The sequence below is a fragment of the Equus caballus genome, chromosome 16 (genome assembly GCF_041296265.1).
Source record: "Equus caballus isolate H_3958 breed thoroughbred chromosome 16, TB-T2T, whole genome shotgun sequence".
Classification (NCBI taxonomy): domain Eukaryota; kingdom Metazoa; phylum Chordata; class Mammalia; order Perissodactyla; family Equidae; genus Equus; species Equus caballus.
The window spans coordinates 71067850-71087435 of record NC_091699.1 but is presented as its reverse complement, the minus strand read 5'-3'; positions in this window follow the sequence as shown (position 1 = coordinate 71087435).

The window sequence follows — 19586 nt, the reverse complement described above, 5'->3', positions numbered from 1 at the left end:
AGCAGATCAATATTGTGGGCATCCAAGTGACCCCCTAACAAGGTATCCAATATCACTTGTGTAAGATTTCAGCCGGGAATGCATGACCTAAATCTAATCCCTAGGAAACATCAGGCAAACCCAAAATAAGGAACTTTGGACATAAAAGACAAAGAAAGGTTACAGAAATGTTTCAGATTGAAGGAAATTAAGGAGACATGACAACGTGATGCAATATCCTTTTCTTGACTGGAACCTGCACTGGGAGCCAGGCTGAGGAGTAAGAAGAGGAGCTAAAAAGGACATTACTCATCTACAGACAAAGTGAGAATACAGATGAAATAAAAGTATCAATACATTTAGCAAAGTTTTAACGGCACTGTGGTTAGGTAAGAGACTACCCCCATTCTTGGGAAATACATGCTGTGTATTTAGGGGAAAGGGGCCATGGTGTATGCAACTGACTCTCAAATGATTCAGCAAAAAATATGTACTTATATCTACATATACACACGTTATACACATACACAGAAAGAGAGAGTATGCACAAATAAAGCAAATGAGATAAAATGTTAACAATAGATGAACGTGGGTGAAGAATATACAGATCTTCTTTGTACTATTCTTATTCTTGAAACTTTTCAGTCCCTTGAAATTATTTCCAAATAAAAATTAATTTTTTAAAAAACAATAAGCTACCAAACTGATTTAGGAAAGACAGGAAAAAATGGTTTAGGTTAGCCCAAAATAATATAGGTTAATATCAAAATAAACTAGAAATTCATTTTAATTCAGATCTAAAAAAGGTGAGCAAACTAATTTTGGTTAAACAACTTCGTTATTTAATATTTATAAGGCCACTTACTAAAGTAGTTTTAATACAATAGGTTACAAACTGTAATACAATCAATAGAGTAGAGTCTATTTCATAACTAGTGATGACTTCGCAATGTGCCGTGGATTCGTTGGTGTCTTCCTGGAGCCTTGCAAGGAAGACCCAGTTAGTGATCGAAAAAAATATTGGGGTGTCTAATCAGCAGCCTTTATAGGTTTGAAATAAATATTTTAGTTGCATTTCTCTTAAAATTATATCACATTTCTTTTTCTTATTTCAGAATGATGTCTTGAGACCCAATGGTAGTATCTTTTTAATTTCACATTATTAGTGCTTACCTTTACTTAAACACTAATGTTGAGATTCTGAGGGAAAAGAATACAGAATTAAATATTTCATGCCCTATAAAAACTTAGTGTCCTTTAGCTCATATGGAAATACAGCGGCTGATATCAGAACATTTTTATTTCAATATTTGCTTCCTAAGGACTAGTGTAAACAGAATATAACCTATTGCTTTCTCAATAGTCAGACAGCTTACCTTTGCAGGCCAGCTATACCTTTTCTCAATGAGCTGAGGTTGTTGGACCAGATGGATCCCAGGGGTTGGTTTGCATAGCATGACCTCAGGCCTTGCTTTTCTATATTTGTTTTGCTTTAAAGGAAACAAATTTGTTATAGATCTGAGATATTGCTACTTTAAAAGCTTCATGTTAATATAACATAGCAAGAAAATATAATTTACTTATTCATGAATTATCTGCTACTTATACTTGAATCAACTGAGCTATTTGCTTGTTAACTTAATAGGTTAAGTCTAAATAGTGGCCATGAGTAAATGAAGTAGTATTTGTTTTTGAAAAGAAAATCTAATTCCACTCTGCATTTCACATGTAATGGCTTTGTATAAATATACCTCTGATTAAGGCATGACTTTAAAAAGTTAACATTTAATTTCTTGTAATTGCCTGTATAAACAAAGAAAATTCATAATTTATAAATTTTCTGTGGTAGACATCAGATCACGTCTTTGCAGTTGCAAGTTACTTGGCTCGATTAACATGTAATGATTTCAACATTGGAGGGGAGACAAAAGGGAGAATTGAAAATATGGAGGGAAGAAAGTGAATGCAAAGAGGGTGAAAAGAATGAAGAGGGAAAAGAGAGGAGGAAACAAGGGAGGAAGGAGAAAGAGAATGTCAATGGGAAAGAAAATAGACCAGACGTTAAGAAAAGGGAAGGAAGGGGAAATGGTAATGGGGCAGAGGAGGAAAATGGGAGATTAAAAATACTCTCTCACCTGGAGGGTTATTGAAAAGCCCCTGAGCTGGAACCACCTGATTTACCTTTCAGTGAAAGGGAATATTAAGTTCTTAATCAGAAAGGACAGTTCCTTGTATTTCACATTGTTTCTGTTTGTTTAATATGGATTTATTTTATGTAAGCTAAAGCTTAGTTTGCATGAAAATATTTCTTAACACTTGTACAAAATTTAAGCATTTGCTTTAGAGAAGGACGTGAACTATAATAGATGACCTGGCTGAGCAGACGCTTTGCAACATGTCTGGAATTGGTAAGAATTGCCAACTATTAATAAAGCAGTTTTCTTCCAGTTGTCACTGTGTGCCATTCTTTGAAGCATTCCCTGAGGAATATTTTTAAACAAGCTTAGATAGAACTTGTCATGGTATCATATAACTGCTATTGAACTGCTCTGAGCTTTGAATCAGCCATGTATCCTTTGTGTGAAAATGAAAAACAATCTGTCATAAAAGTGCATGAAAGTTGACAAGACTTTCTCTAACAGCTATATCCTGGGAATACATATTTATGAAGGTTTTTAAACACTGGCTTGGTAAACACATACGACATTCTCAGATCGTTTAAAACATGAACCAGTGACCTTAGCAATCACTACAACTTACTTTGCAGATAGACCTGTGGTTTTCTGATTGTCAAGCAGCCTATAATGTCCTGCATTAAAGACAGAACCCTTGTTTATATTTTCTTTCAGTATTTTAATTTATGATTAAGTACAGACATTAGTCAAAATAAATGTCTCAACTTGTCTTAATGTTTATGTAATTTCCTTTCAGTATTTTAATTTATGATTAGATATAGACATTAGTCAAAATAACTGTCTCAACTTGTCTTAATGTTTATAAAATTTTCCAGACTCTATCAATTATTCTCTAATGTTCTATCATTATAAAATAAAATCAATAGGGTTATTTGAAGGCAATAATGGAGCAAAAAGTCAACTAAAGAGATCATTTTCCCTTCCATCTAAAAATTATTTTTCTCTTTCAAATCTTACCATTAATCTAAGTAATTTTTTAACTGGAAATTTGTCCTGATTTTAAAAGTACTGCAGAGTTGAATGGCAATGCTGCCAGAGTGTTATATAAATTTTCTTAGGACACAAAATTTTAAACGAAAACAAGCGATAATTATAGTTGGGTTTACAGAAGCCCCTAGAATAAACGATATCCTTGCTTTTAATTCATGATGGAGTTTATTCCAGGATGTCCAGTATGAGTACACACAGACATCTAGCAAAACACCCACTATGTTTTACCCTTAATAAGAGGCAATACAATTCCAAGACTGGTTATCATATAATAGTCAATGCTAAATGTTACCACTGTCCTTGCATTATCTATTTGTATAGGATTCATAATTACATCCCCTAGTATTCTTTCTTTGACCTCCAAATAATATCAACTGCCTTTTAAACAGGAGTCATCTGAGGCAAAATGATATAAAGGTAACTTCGCCACCAATTAATTTAAGGTTCATTGTAATTCATGAGCTTTAATTCCTGTACTTAAGATACCAAGATACTATTTCCTCCCATCTCTGCTTATGACATTTATCTCAAATGAGAGCTAAATACCAAGATTAGCTTAAAAATTAAGACCAGAGTCAAATGCGTTAGAACATAGAAGCATAGATAAGGAACTCAAGAATTTTTGAGCTGAGGAAGATTTTAAAGATAGTGTACCCAACACTGTGAAAGAAACCAAAGTCCGAGGATGTGAAAAGAACTTCCAGATCCTGCAGAGCTAATTGGAGCCAGGAAGCAGACATGAGAATAAGGAGAAAGGAGGCTAAGTACATTTGATAAGTGCACGAGAAAGGCCAGGAGAATAAACCAAGTCTTGGCGATGTAAGTAACTAGACAGTTTTCCACAGTATTCCCATGGGCAGAGAAGTTTATGGAAGGCTGTCCAGGAAACACCCTCTAACACGGTTGTGAGCTGTGAAGCTAATCTGCTGAGGTTACTTCTTCACCACAAGCAAGAGCCAGCAGGCTTTTCACCATCACTTTGAATATGTCGACCTGTCCATAGATATACTCCATAAGCAGCATCTACACTGGACTACTACAGTCCTAAATTTTTTCATGAACAGAAAATACCAGTCTTTAATCAAATGCATGGAGAAAATGTTTTAAATAATGAAGTCTATTCCCTGGTATTTTTTTAATGAGTCAGGAAGCAGAACGGGAAGGAAGGATGTGTCAGGGACGGAACAACCTCTGTGACTAAGGATAAGAAGGGAAAACCTTTTTGCCCTTAAAGTGAAAATCCTCCTATTTTAAGGAACACTCTTACTTTAAAGAATCTCTCAAATGAGTAATTAGGGTTAGATCATATTCTCCTGGGACATCTGCTGTCCAAAGAATAAGCTTTCAGTGCATTGAGAAGAAAGGGAAAAATATAATCTGACAAGTAAGAAGGAGAACCATCCGTTTCCAAATGCCCTGTCCTGTTCTCGTCAGTCTACGGAGCCCAACTGACTGTGACAGGCAACAAAGATCTCACCTTTGCGGAGGTAAAACGACTCAAGCACGCGTTCTCCAGTCGCAGCGCTTTACGTGGTTGCTGCTCTGCAGCGACTGGCCTCCCAGAGCCTCTGCTTTACCCTAATACAGTATGTCAGAGGCAGAGAAGTAGACAGTATGGTGCTCTGAAAACCTGGTCAGCTTTCAGGGTGAAATCATAATTGTGTACTCTAAGTCAGGCTGGGTAGAGATATATACATGAATAGCTGCTGTTTTATTGCTCACCCATTTAAAATGCAAATGATAATACCAAAAATTACCAAAGTCTACGCTCCAGATGTTCTGACTATTCGCTACAGCTTTTTTTTGGCTACACTTATCCTCTCCTACATGTCTCTGAATTTATTCTATCACATAACCCTCCTTATGAAAACTCCTACTTGTTTCTTAAATAATTTCATTTTATATATTTAAAGAATTGAAATCAAAAAATAAAGTCTCATTTTCCCAAGTAATGAGGAAAACACATCTTCATTTCCATATCCCAAAGTCAATTATATAGAAATAAACTAACAATAATAAAAAGTGACAGACAACCTATTTATGAAGCTCCATTGATTGTTATGTGGAAACAAAAGTGGCCCAGTTTTCCTCAAAAACATGGGAGGAAAGGTCTATGGTAGGACCCTAAAAAGAGAAATTAAAGACCTTTGATTAATGCCTAATTCGCTGCCACGAGATTGCTTAATTCAGTCTTCTTGAACCTGGGGGAAACAGACACAAACACACCCACAAGCAAGCCCACTATCTTTCTGCATGAAGAAATGTGATTCCAAGCAAAGCAGGAGAGAGCAAATTCTTCTTCCCACTCCAGCCTGATAATCTCCCTCCTGTGCCCCTCTTTGGCACAACCTAGGCACCGTGAGTTAATTATTTAATTTTCTTAATCCTCAATTTCCTTGTCTGTTAAATGGGAGCTCATGTTATTCCTACCTTATGGAGTTATAGGGAGAACTCAATGAAATGATACATGTAATGTGGCACATAGAGTCAGTGTTCAGCTAATAACTTTCTCTGTTATCAAAATAGGGAAGCTAGGGAGAGAGAGAGAGTTGTTTGTCTTATAGTTAGTTTTTGGTTTTTGAAGGGGCTGAGGACAAGGAAGAGTGAGTTGTTGTAATCATGTTGAGTTTGAGTATCTTCCAGAAGAGCTTTATTTAATGCAGGGAGAATTGGAAGTGCAAGTCTGGACCCAACTGAGAGGTCAGGGCAAAAGGATCAATAGAATGAATGTGTAGTAAAGCCATTTGACTTGCTTAATACCACTTTTTCTGACAACAACCAGCTGTGCAGGATCATGAGCAAAGACAGGTATGCTCAGGGGTCAGCTGGAAGCTTGTGAATGGACAGACACTAAAGCTGTGGTTCTCCAAGTCTAGCGAAATTCTATCCGAATCATTTGGAGGGCTTGGGGCCCAGCCCGGAATTTCTGATTCAGTAGGTCTGGGAGGGTGGGGCTTCTGAATCTGCATTTCTAACAAGCTCCCAGGTGATGCTGATGCTGCTGGTCCAGAGACCACACTTTGAGTAGCGCTGGTCCAGAGAACTAAGAACAGAGCTGCAATTATTGGTGAGCATCAAGACTAGATAAAAAAGGGAGAAGAAACTTAATTGTTGAGTACCTACCATGTGCCACGAGTTTCACAGGCATTATTTAATGTCATGAGTTCAACAACCCTAGGAAGTCAGTATTGTCAACCAATTTTTCAGATAAGGAAATTGCAACTCAGAGAGATAAGGAACTTGCCCAAAGCCACACGACTAGCAAGGTGGTAACACCAGTATTCTGATGTAGATCTGTGCCACTCCAAAACCCATATGGGTTTTTCCCATGTGTCACACTCTCCACTTCTCTCTGCAAGTAAAGTTAGGGAGGTAATAGGCCTATTGGATAAGGACCTACAATTTACTATAGGTTTTAAGTACTATCTAGCCAGTAACAACTCCCAAGTTTATCTTTCCAGGCCACACCTATCTCCTGAAACCCAGCTGCCTACCCAACATCTCTGCCCTCCTCCTTAGCTGTCCTAAATTGAACTATTACTATTGCCCTCAAGCATGCCTCCCCTTCACTTGTCCCCTTCTCAGCTGATGGCAACTCTATCCTTGCAAATGCTTCAGCCAAGTCTCTCCCTCTGCTCTTCCCACCTGTTCCCCAGCTAATCTGTCAGCAAATCTTGATGGCTCAGTCTTTAAAATAAACCCAGCCACTTTTCACCACCTCCAGTGCCATAACCCTGCTCCAAGATCCAGAGCCTCTGAAATTGATTACACTCTCTTCTTCCACCCTTGCTCCTCTGGAGCTTTTTTTCAACTCTGCAGCCAGAGTAATTACTTTAAAACCTGACTCAGATCACGTCCCTTTCTGCTGAAACCCTCCAATGATTCCCCATTTTACTCAAAGTAAAAACCTAAGTCCCACGGGATACTTACTAATCCTATTACCTCGCCTCCCATGGCTCGCTTCCTCATCCTGCCTCCTCCTTCTCTCCCCTCTCCTCTCATCACCCAGCCACAATGACCTCTCTGCCATTCCATCAGTGCTGCCAGGCACGTTGTTACATTGGGGACTTTGTACTGGCTTTTGCCTTTGCTCGGAAACTCTTCCCCCAGATTTAGTGGCTAACTCCCTTCCTCCCTCCAAGTCTTTACTCAGATTTCACTTTCTCAATCTGGCCTATTTAAAATTGCAACCACCTCTTTCTCCCGGGAACCCTAATCCCCCTTACTCTAGTTTGGTTTTTTAGTTTGTTTGTTTGTTTGTTTGTTTTTGGTGAGGAAGATTCGCCCTGAACTAACATCTGTTGCCAATCTTCCTCTTTTTGCTTAAGGAAGATTGTCACTGAGCTAACATCTGTGCCAGTCTTCCTCTATTTTGCATGTGGGACGCTGCCACAGCATGGCTTGATGAGCGGTGTGTAGGTCCACACCTGGTGTCTGAACCAGCCAACCCTGGGATGCCAAAGCAGAGCCGGAAAATTTAACCACTACACCACCAGGCTGCCCCCCGCCCTTATTCTATTTTTTCTGCTCTCTTTTTTTCTTTTTTTTTTTCTCATGACCCTTCTAAAACACTATATAATTTACCTGTTTGTAATATTTATTATTTACTGTCTGTCCCTCTCCCCACCACCCCTAGAACGTAAGTCCTTCGAGAACTCCTGTTCTCTGAATTTGGTTCACTGATGTATCTGAAGTGCCTAAAACTGTGCTTATCAAATAGCAGGTGCTCGATAAATATTTGTGAAATAAATGAGGACAGAATTGAGTTCAGTGGAAACAAGAAAGTGGAAGAGATGCGAAGTCAAGATAATGATGTCAAAGAGAACTATTTCAGAATTGGAGCTCTTAGTGATGCTGCGGATCATGGTGATGAGTCTAAAGCATGGCAGTGCGTGAGGCCTGTGGAAGGGGAATGGACAAGGGAGATGGGCTGGAAGGAAGGGGAGATAGAGACAAAATGAGAGATTTGAAGTAGAAGAGCTTTTCTTACCACTGTCCTCAGAAAAGAAATAGAGGGTAAGGGAAAACTGGAAAATTATTTCCCCTTTTGAAAGTGTTCAAAATTTCATAGTTATCTTGAAAATATGTGTAATTTCTCAAGCCAATGTTTCTTCTCCTTGCATATCTACCTATAAAGAAAGGTAAATAGGACAAGCTTCTGTCCTAAGAACGCCTGGCATTTTCCATAGTTTGGGCTTCTGTACTGTTTCTGTTTGAACCTGAAGGGCATAAATAACAAGTACATCCCAGACAGAAAAAGAAGAGGAGGATCCAGCCACTCTAAGCAGAATTCCAGGGACTAGGATGTCAGAACTCTTTGGGTAGGCATTAATAGAAAAACCAGTAAGACTGCCTTAAACAAGGGAGTGAAGGAAACTTATTAGCTGTGGAATATAAAAGTCCACAGTTATGTTGATTTCAGGTCTGGCTTGATCTAGGTACATATATAGTGTTTATCAGGAATCTGATTTTCTCCATCAGTAGACTCTGCTTTCCTCTGACTTGGCATCATTTCCAGGCAGGCTTTCCCCAGATATGCCCTCGTTTTCTCACATTAGCAGCCCATCAGAGAGAGCGTCTTTGACAAACATTCCCAGATAAGTTCCAGGCCTGTCTCCTTGGCCTGACTTCTGTCCTCTCCCCTGAACAAATCACCACAGCCAGGGGATGCAGTGTTCTTATTGTCTACTCTTTGGTCTTACACATGTCCACTCCTGGAGACAAAAGATGAATTGGACCCTACATGGACTTATTGCAGAGAAAGATGATTCCCCAAAAGAAAAATTGGGGCTCTTTTATCAGAAAAAGGGAAAAGGATGCTGAGTAGGCTGCAAAAGCAAACTGGTGTTTCTTCAGAGTTTCATAGGAGAGAGTCTTACTGCTTATATAACAACTATCTTAGGAATATGCAAGAAGTGAAGGCCAAAAACCATTTCTCTTAATTTAGAAAGTCCATACTTTTGCAAGAGTAAGCTACTTTCAATGACTGCCATGGTTGAGGACAATTTTTTTTAAAATAATTCTAGACACTGCTGAGTCCTGTGTCACCTTCCCCTTAGCAGATGTCTGATATTTCCCAGATTCAGTGCTAGCCACTAGGTAAATACAGACAGGAACAAAGTGTGCCATCAGGGCCACCATGTTCCTGCCTTTCTCTGCCTCCCCAGCCTGCTATTCAGGGGCCCCATCAGATGGCACCAACTTGAACACTCTGTTTCCAGGTCTTCCACCCATCCTGGTCCCTGCTTCCCCTAGCTGCCTGTCATCCTGCCCAGTACTACTCTCCAGAAACCTCATCCCCTCCTGTTGGCAGCTGCCATCATGAGAAGTTTGTGAAAATGCTTTGGGAGGATGGGGATCTTCAGACCCTACCTCAGAAATCTAGAAACATCTCAGAAATGCCCCACTATGACTACTCACAAGTTTGACCCAACCCACCACATGTCTGGAATCCAAAAGGAAAACCCACAAGCACCAGCTCAGTTTTGTTTTGTTTTTTCCCTAGTACTGGGCAAACCATCATGATTCCCTGGGGTGAGGAATCTCACTGCTGCAAGTAAAAGTAGTGATCACCTTCTCTTACCCTGTACTTTCTTAAGCAGGAAAAAAGTAATGGCACTCCCCATTGCTTTTGAGAAAGCCCACTTGGTGGTGATTCAGAACAGCAGCAGGAATCATAGAGGGGAAAGAAGGGAGGGAAGCATCTCTCGCAATCTGATCTCTTGCCCTTTGTTAGCCTAAAGTCTATTTTATTCTTTCATTTCTTCATTTATTCCCTCAGCAAATATTTATTTAGTGCCTATCATGTGCCAGGCACAAGGCAGGTCTCAAATAAAAAAGATGCTGTCCTTCCTCCCAGATGCTCAGTCTAACTGGGGGGGACAGACACGTGCATACTGGAACGTGTACGGTAAGTATAGTAATAGAAATGACAGTGACGGAGGAGACTAAAGAGGGGCGGAAGAGGGGCTCCTAACCCAGCTCAGGGGCAGTGGGAGTGCAGGTTGGGGTGAGGTCTCAGGGAAAACTTTGTGAAGGAGATTAAAGTAAGCTGAGTCTTAATGAATGAGCTAGTAGGGGGAAGGACAGCATGGTGGGTAAAAAACGTATCCCACAGAAGAAGGACAGCAAAAATCAAGGCAGCCAGGACGTAGCTTGGCAGATACAGGTGGTGACAGGAAAGCCCAACAGGAATCAGATCAGGTAGAAATTTTTAAGCCAAGTTAAGAAATTTGGAATTTATCCTGTAGGCAAAGCCCATGAAGAACTATCAGCACACTTTATGCAGGGTAGTAATGTGATCCAATTTCCATTTTTGATAGGTCATTCTGGCACCTGTTCACAGGGTAGGTTTTAAGAGGACAAGATAAGTCAGAAAGGAAAATAAGTGAAAGATTTCGCTAGCAAAATGCTGGCAAAAAAAAAGAGAAATATTTAGAAGGTAAAATCAGAATAACCTGGAGATTGATTGGACGAAGAAAAGGTAAACACGAAGACTAGGATCTGCTTACCAGCTGGTGACTATAGCAAGCAGGAGGCCAGGTGCAGCCATTTGCCATGAAGGTAAAGAGAGAGCTGAACTGGAGCAATCTAGACTTCTGGGTGGCGAGGATGCAAGTGCTTCCCACCGACTCACAGATGCAACGGAAGGTAAGCATGCTCAAGCTGTCTTCATGGGACCTGCCTAAGAGAGTGGCCTGTGGGGAAAGGGAAACTCAGGAGTTAGAGTCTGTGAGATAGACTGCAAAAGGCAAGAGCTGAGAGTCTGGGCCCAGAAGTCAGTATTTGAATGTATCACCTGTGTCACTTCCCACCGGAATGAATTCCAAAAAAACACACGAATGTCCCATGAAAGAGCCGGACAGTACTAACCAGGATAGAACAATAGCAGCACCAGTGGCAAAAGACTCGCGTCTCTTCAACTAATTGAAAAAGAGGGAGAGACTCTTCCAACAGTGTAGGTCCCCTGGACGTGGGATTGCTGTTTTGATATTAAGCTGAGCTGAATCTTCTAAAACCCAAAAATGAGTTATAATTGCCTAAATGAGACTGTTTGCATAACTGAAAGTGACTAGAGTGGAATCTACGCAAGATTGGTCCAACAATGAGAGGGAAGGGGTGTGCATTGCTATGGTCTAAATGTTTGTGTCCCTCCGCTAAAAAAATTCCTATGTTGAAATCCTAATGTTTGATGTGAGGTATTAGGAGATGGAGCCTTTGGAGGTGCTTAGAGCATAAGGGTAGAGTCCTCACGAATGAGATTAATGCTCTTATAAAAGAGACCTCACAGAGCTCCCTAGTCCCTTCCACATGTAAGGATATAGCAAACAGGCGCCAGCTGTGAACCAGGAGGAGGGCCCTCAGCAAAGAATACAACCATGCTGTCACCATGATCTTGGACTTCCCAGCCTCCAGAACTGTGAGAAATAAATGTTGTTTATAAGCCACCCAGTGTGGTATTTTGTTATAGCAGCCGGAACGGACTAAGACAGTCCTCGTTGAGAACAATGTTTAGAGAAAAACAAAACCAATTCCTCATTGTCTTGTTCCACCTGAGTTTGTTCCACTAAGTTCACCCCATTCTTAAAAACAGTTAGACTAATATCTCAGTGCTCCATATTCACATAAGGTAAGGACGATTGTTAATGAAAATAGACATGTATCTATTTCACATAGTCATCTTGATCATGACAATCTACTTTGGCTGAACTTGTCAGACCTAGTTAGATCATCAATATTTTTACCTCTTAAGCGACTGACGAAGCATTTGTCTAGTAGGAGAAGTGGCAGCGGCTCTGTTGCTTTCTTGTGGTTTGCTCTTGCTTGCATTCAGTTTAGTCTTCAAACAGTTTCTTCGTAGGAATCTGCCTAATCCACTTGTTCATCTTGTAAGGGTTAGTTCAAGTAGATATAATAATTCATAGATGCAATTAATGTGGTGCAAGTAACCTACAAAACATCAATCACAGTACTCTGAAAGCAAATAAGTGAAGGTCCCAAGGTCAAGCTTTCTCACCACATACACACATGGTGGAGCTCCCACTTTTGCCTTAAGACGCTTCAAAGGCTAAATGAAACGTGTAACCATCTGATACACACAGTACCAGTGTGAATATGTGTATTCATCACTAGTAAAGCTTAATTTTAGATGAAAAAAATCAGAAGCTCTCATTTTCTGCCACCTTCCAGGGGGTCGTCTCTCATACCGCCCTGGGAGTGTATGTGCACCTGGAGACCACTGTTTTGTCCACTCTCTGCTCTGCAGACCTGTCCCAATTTCAGTCAGGCCAGGCTCAGATGCCCACGCCAGCTGCTTTCTCTTTACCACCCTCTGCCCCTTCAAGGTCCCACTGACTCTCTTTAGACCTTCAGAAACCCCTGGATGTTCTCGAGGAACCCACACTACATGGCAGTTTCCCTTCTTTTACACTTGAAACACAAAATTCTGATTACTTTTCCTGGGCAGTGGGAGTGAGGCATGTGAGAGGGATGATGTCTCTGTGCCTCAAGTGGGAGTCATCCTTTCAAAGGGTCTCGTGTCTCTGGATGAAGTCAAGACCAGAGAGCAAGGACCAGAGAGTGGGCATCTGCAGCATTCGGAAGCAGCAGTCCTTGAAGGATTGGTCTTGGTGAGGGCCCAGTAGATGGAACCAAGTCAAGGCTCCAGTTCTGGGAGAGGATTGTTATTTACTTATCATATTTTGTTAAGTAAGCAACCAGGATTCTGGTTAGGAAGTACAGGAGGTTGTGCAGTGGCAGTAAGGACTTCCTCTTGAATTTGGCTTAAACTCTGTTCCCTTAAAATTTTCTGAACTCTTTTCTACCCATTGAGTCTTCTTGATGCCCTCAGTTCCCATCTTTCCATATTGATACTCCCTTTTGATCCCAGCACTTTACTAATTCCCTGAGGTTATCTCACATAATTCTGCTTACCCTTAAAAAAACCACCATCTTTCTGAGCTTTTCCAAGCTACCCTTATGCTGGGACTCTTGTTAATATTTTATATATTCCAGCTTGTCTTCAAAATCTCCCAACTCTCCTTCTCCTCTATCCTTGAGAATATTTTTGTAGTTCTTATAAGGAAATGTATCTTTTATTCTGGTTCCAGATATATGTCTTTCTTTTTCCTTGGATATATGGTATTTTGAATTGTGTTATACATACTTAAGATTTTTTGTTTGTTTCATATAGCTCTTTCATACCTTTTTGTGCACATGTATAAGCAGAGAATTGTGGAATAATAAAAAATAATCAGTGGAAGAATAAGAAGTAAAAAACAATAAATAATACCTTTGGAGATAGCATAAATTATTGGGTTATTTTTACAAATTAAAAAGAGGTAAGAAGAGAAAAGATAATCTGTAATTTTGGCAAATTTCATCACATTATCACATGCAAAATGTTGTAGGGATTCTAATCTATTTTTCCCTTAACCCAATTTAGATTTAAAAAATGCTATTTCCATTTCGGTGCTAGCAGTGAAATGGATGTGAAATGACACTATGGGGATATATATATCCCTATAAAATATATATATTCTCTACTTAGCTGTAAATTTACTATTATATTTAATATATATAGGGAGAGAATATATATATTCTCTATTTAGCTGTACAGAGAATATATGTATTCTCTATTTAGCTGTAGATAAATCTACCAATCTACCCCATCATTCTTGTAACCGTATCCCATGCTCACCAATGCCCCTCCCCCCACACACACTCAAATAATTGTCACCAACTGTATTCAAGTAAGAAGTTTCATGCAACACTCAGTCCACTCAGGTTAGTAGAATTTCCTAGTTAGGCCCTTATAATATTTGTCATATTGATGTTGGTAAAAAATTTTTCTGTATGCATCTGGTGAGCTGCTACTTAATTGCCATCCTTTATGTAACAAATAAACCATAGATTATTTTTCAATTTGACAGTTTATTTTTTAATATGAACTAAAAAGTTGAATATATAAACTCAAGTTTCCGGATCTATCTACGTGTCACAAGTGTTATTAGTTTCTATAAATTCTTTCCAGAGTAGTAATTGAAGCAGTATTCTTCAGTGTAGTCAATTCTCCCACATTCATCAATTTCTTTTTTAAAAAATCTAAAGAACAAGAGGTTAAAAATATTATTTCTAGATTATTTTAACCAAAGAAAGTGCATGAAGAGTAGAAATTCTACTTTCAGAGACAGGAAATGCTATATTACCTGAGCTTCCAGAACTTTTTTCTCCTTCATATGATGTATCATTAATCAAGTAAAATGACTGCAAAACTCACTGAGCTTTCAAACTCCTTTTACCATTTAAAAGGAGCCGTGTAGTGTGTGCTATTGGTGCCCCTCGGGATCAGGTTGAAGCCAGGCTCCAGCTGAGACCACATCCTTGCTAAGCTAAGCTCCTTGCCATCCCTTCTCTGCTTCCATGCTCCCCGTCTTTGGGGAACATTCCCCCAATAAATCATTCAAACAAGAATCCACATCCTGGGCTCTGCTTTGAACCAACCTGACTTAAGTCCTAAGCAAGAAATTTCTTTAAAAGAACGATTACTGCCTGTGTCACCTGCATTAAACCCCAGAAATTGATGCTATCCTGCTCAGTATTTTATATATAATGTATAAAAATTTATTTCATAGCTATAACATTATTTAATATCCATAACGTCATGTAATATTTAAGACATCAGAGGATCTTAATGTAGCAATGACCTTCTAGAGAAATCTCTTACTCTTATTTTATTAAGTAGCAAAAGATTTCCCTCATGTATTTAGAAGTGAGCAAGGTAGAAAGGATGCACCAATTAAAAATATTCTGCTTGGAGTAGTAATTAGACTGTATACACGAGCAAGAATTTGGCTGCTAACAGAGGATGAAAAGTATATCTCTGTAAAATGTTTAGACAACAATAGTAGTTTCCTAGGCTGTTCTTCAGTCTGTCAGTAGCTTCTAGCTGTATGCTGGCTGTACAGAACATTTAAAAGTAGTTATGGTGTCTGGCCAAGCCAGAGAAAACAGGATGATAATTAATCACCTCAAACCTGGACTGAATTCTCAATGTTGTTTTAATGGCTCAGCCCTCCTCTGAGCTATCAAGTCCTTTTACAGAAGGAAAGAAATATGTCTAGCCAACTCTCAAGGTTCAGCTTTAATGGAAGGACTATTCATTGCACAAATATTTATTGAGTTCTTGCGATGTGCATAGCACTTTGTTAGGTACTGTATAGAACCCAGAGAGGTAAGTAGGCTGGTAGGACATCAGAGATCAGAGCACAAAATCAAAAAACTGTACTTGGCTGTGGAGTGTCTTGCTATGGAGGACCCCAACCCATGTCAATCTGGAAACATGTCTGCCTTCTTTGCCTTCCTCACTCCTCCCTTCTCAGTTCTATTTTCTATCACATGCTACTTGTCTGTTTGTTTCACTCTTCCTCTCCATGGCATCCTAAACTCCTGCCTCTCCTTTCATCCTGTGCTTCCTCTCCATGATACCCCAGCCAGCCCTCTTCCTTTTATACTCCCTAGGGGCAAGAGAATAAATAGAAATTAATCTATTTGTTCTAAAAAGACATCATGATTTGTCTAGCCAGGGAAGAAGAAGGTGCTACAGCCTAGATTCAGTGAAAATCACCCATCTGCAAGAAAGCCAAATGCTTCTTTTAACATTCCTGAACTTGGAATTGTCAAAGATGGATCTAGTTCATTGGCGGAATGACTGAGCCTAGGTAATGTCCCCTTATATACTTAGCTAGTCTTACAGAGTTTACAAAATTCTTTCACATACATTACTCTATTTAATCTTCACAACAATCTTGTGAAGTTAGCCTGCTACATCAGCGGAAACTGAGATTTAGAGAGGTTAAGTGGCTTGTCCAAAGTCACCTTGTAATACAAGAAAAGCCAGGGATTGAACCAAGTCTTCCAGCTCCAATCCTTTCAACTACTCCAGCGTTACTTCCCTCAAGCTTGGGAGAGCCCTGGATTCCTTAAAGTGGTTTTTCCTACCATTCCCCTTCCACTTCTCAACTTCAACCACTGCCTAAATCAGCAATATAACTGTCCTTCAGAAAAGCTAGCCTTTGGAATATTACAACATACTCCACCCTCTGTACCACCCAGTTCTTTAGAAGATTAGATAGATAATATATGGACCATCACTGTAGGAACAGTAATTACATTAACTACCTTCCTTTCTCCCTCCACTTGGCGGGCAATGATGCTTCAAGACATAATATTTTACTGACCAAAATGGTCTGTAGAAATTACCAGAATTAAGATAGAAAAAACTGATGTAAAGCATGTCTTGCTAGGATTCATGCACTGTTTTGGTTTGGTTTGGTTTTTTTAAAAAAAGCACTCCGGTATTCTATAAGAGGGAGAAAGAGCTTGCATGATGAAACATGTTGGGTCTCTCAGTGGGTGCCTTATTTTGGTATCTGTTCCATGACTTAACTGTTTGTTTTCTCATATGAATAATGAAGGGGAGCAAGATTAATGTTCTCAAGTTGAATCAGTCATGGGAATCACCTGGAAATCATTTTTTAGGACAGTAGTTTAATAGTATATGTGGTCTTGCACATTACATCAATATTCTTATGTATTATTCACTGATGACCAATGCCTAGATCTATTGCTATTGATGACCACTGTCTACATCCATTGACTCATTAGGAGTTACAGAATGGCAATATTCTAATTCTAATATTCCTTCTAACACTATTCAAAAAGCAGAAAAAATTTAAAAACACACACATAAGAAATGATATTCATAACAATAACTAAACACAAAACATTAGTACTTTTTTTTTTTGGTGAGGAAGATCGCCCCTGGGCTAATATCTGTGCCAATCTTCTTCTATTTTATATCAGAGATGCCACCACAGCATGGCTTGATGAGCGTTACGTGGGTTGGTGCCCAGGACCCAAACCCACAAAGCCTGGGCCACCAAAGCAGAGTAAGCAAACTTAACCATTCTGTCACCAGGCTGGCCCCACTTGATTCTATTTTTAATTTACAACTTCATCTAAGCCAGAGGTTGTCAAACATTTTCTGTAAATGGCCAGATGGCAAATATTTTAGACTTCACAGGCCACACAGTCTTGGTTGCAACTACTTGATTCTTTCATTGTCGTATAAAAGCAGCCATGGACAATATATAAATGAACAGGTGTAGTTTATTTGTTCTGATAAAATTTTATTTACAAAAACAAGCAGCAGACTGGATTTAACCTGAGGGCCATAGTAGGCCAACCCCTGGCATGAGCCAAATCTTTTGCATTTTTGGACACAATTTTTTATGTTTAACTTTATCTGATAGGCAACTTCAATCATATGCAAAAGTTGAAAGAATAGTACAGTGACTTCTCACTGTCCATCATCTCTCTGACAGTTTCATCAGTTATCAACTTAGGGCTAATCCTGTTTCATCAACTCCTTACTCACCTCCCTTCTTCTGAATTATTTTAAAGCAAATCCTTTTACTTTATTCATAAATATTCATATTCACTTCACCTGTGAATATTTTGGTATCTCTAAAAACGTAACTGCAGTATAATTACCACATCTAACAAAACTAACAATATATATTTTTTAATGTGTGTGATGGAATCAGGAGCCTAACATGACCCACTTTCAATTGATTGGTTAGTCTCTTAAGTCTCTTTTACTCCATGGGCTCCTCCTCTTCCCTCCTGCCCCTTTCAATATATTTGATGAATAAACTGGATTATTTGACCTACAGAGTTTCTCATGGTCTTGATTTTGATTATTGAATCCTCTGTTCTCCATATCTCCTGTGAACTGAAAGTGAGTTATAGAGACTTCATGAGATTCCAGTTTAAGTTTGGGGATAGAATTCTTTACGTGTGCTGTTGTGTAGTTCCATCAGGAGGCCCATTTTGTGTTGTTCGCAGCTATTGATGATCATTGCCTAGATCCATTGATTCATCAAGAGTGACAGAACAGCGATTTGCTAACATTCTTTCTTTACTGACTAGCTGCAATACTTCTATAAAGAGAAATTGTCCCTAAATAGCTATTTAATTTCCCTGATAGCATTGGTGAATGAAAAGCCAGTTGAATGCTTTATTTTCTCTTTTATTTGGCAGATTTTAAAATAATGAATTGTTTCTCTAACATTCTCCAAAGGTGACCAATTAATTTCTTTTTAATGGGCATCTCCTTAAAGTACAGATGCCCAGACCCTACAACAGACCTACTGAATCAGAGTCACCAGAGGTAGGACCTGGCCTCTGCATAGTTAAAAATATTCCTGAATGATTCTGAAGCATGGTCTACAGCCCAGCTATTGAGATGACTGCTGAAGTCGATCCCAGCATGACCATTCTGTAAGTTTATAATGTGCAACTAATTATAGATTGCTTATATCACTACTCCTTGTTCTTCTCTCTCTAACATGGCTTGTGCAATGGTGCCAACCAGATGTTCAGAGAACATCCATTCTCAGTAGCGTGGCAGCCAAATCCTTCAGACAGCTGCACTATTTGTCAGGATTACTTCTCTTTTCCACCCAAAGGGTGGAGGTTGGTACCTTCAGAGCTGCAAATAGTTCAGGATGTCCCTCATGTTCTTCAGTTCTCTGACTCCACACTCCAAGAGGTCATAGGCACACGGATTAATTTCTTAAATTAATTAAAGTCTTAAATTCACTTGCAGAGCCAGCTCTTCTTGCCATCACGTATCCTGAAGGCAACATATAAGGGTGAGATTCAGGGACCAAGTCAACAAGCAATAAAGGCACTCTGGTTATCTGCCTATTGAAACATAAGAAAGATGTTTATTGGCATCTAGGGACAAATTCATTAAAATCCTGCCTCTCTCAATTCTGTGCAACTCGTGGCAAGTTCCCTAATCTCTTGCACCTTGGATTCATTACCTCAAAAACGGGGATAATAATAGTAACTATCTCAGTGAGTTAATCTGAGGGTTAAATAAATTTAATACATATAAAATGCTTAAAACTGGCACTTATATTACTAACCACTATTATTATTTAGAGCCAGAAATGTCACCTGTGTGGAGACTTAAAATCAATAACAGGTTGACTAGATACAAACTGACTACAAATTGCTCCTTTCAAAAAACCTCAACTAATATTTCAAAGACTCCAAGATCAAGAACAGAGTAGAATATAATTCTCCTTTTCACATTATAACAGTGGTCATATGAATACTGTCAGCTAGAGGGTCACAGTATCCACAAATCTTAGTAAAAATTGGTTCAAACCACCATCACTCCCCAAATTCCACAGTGTACGAGAGTTTAAGGCCCCCCCCCCACCCTAACAATATTTTTTGCAACTTTGTGGGACCACCTCAGACTACAGCCTGTTGCTTTTGAAGTACATCCCATATACCGTGTCATATTGATCTAGGCAAGAAATTCAGCCCTTTCTCCAATTTACACTT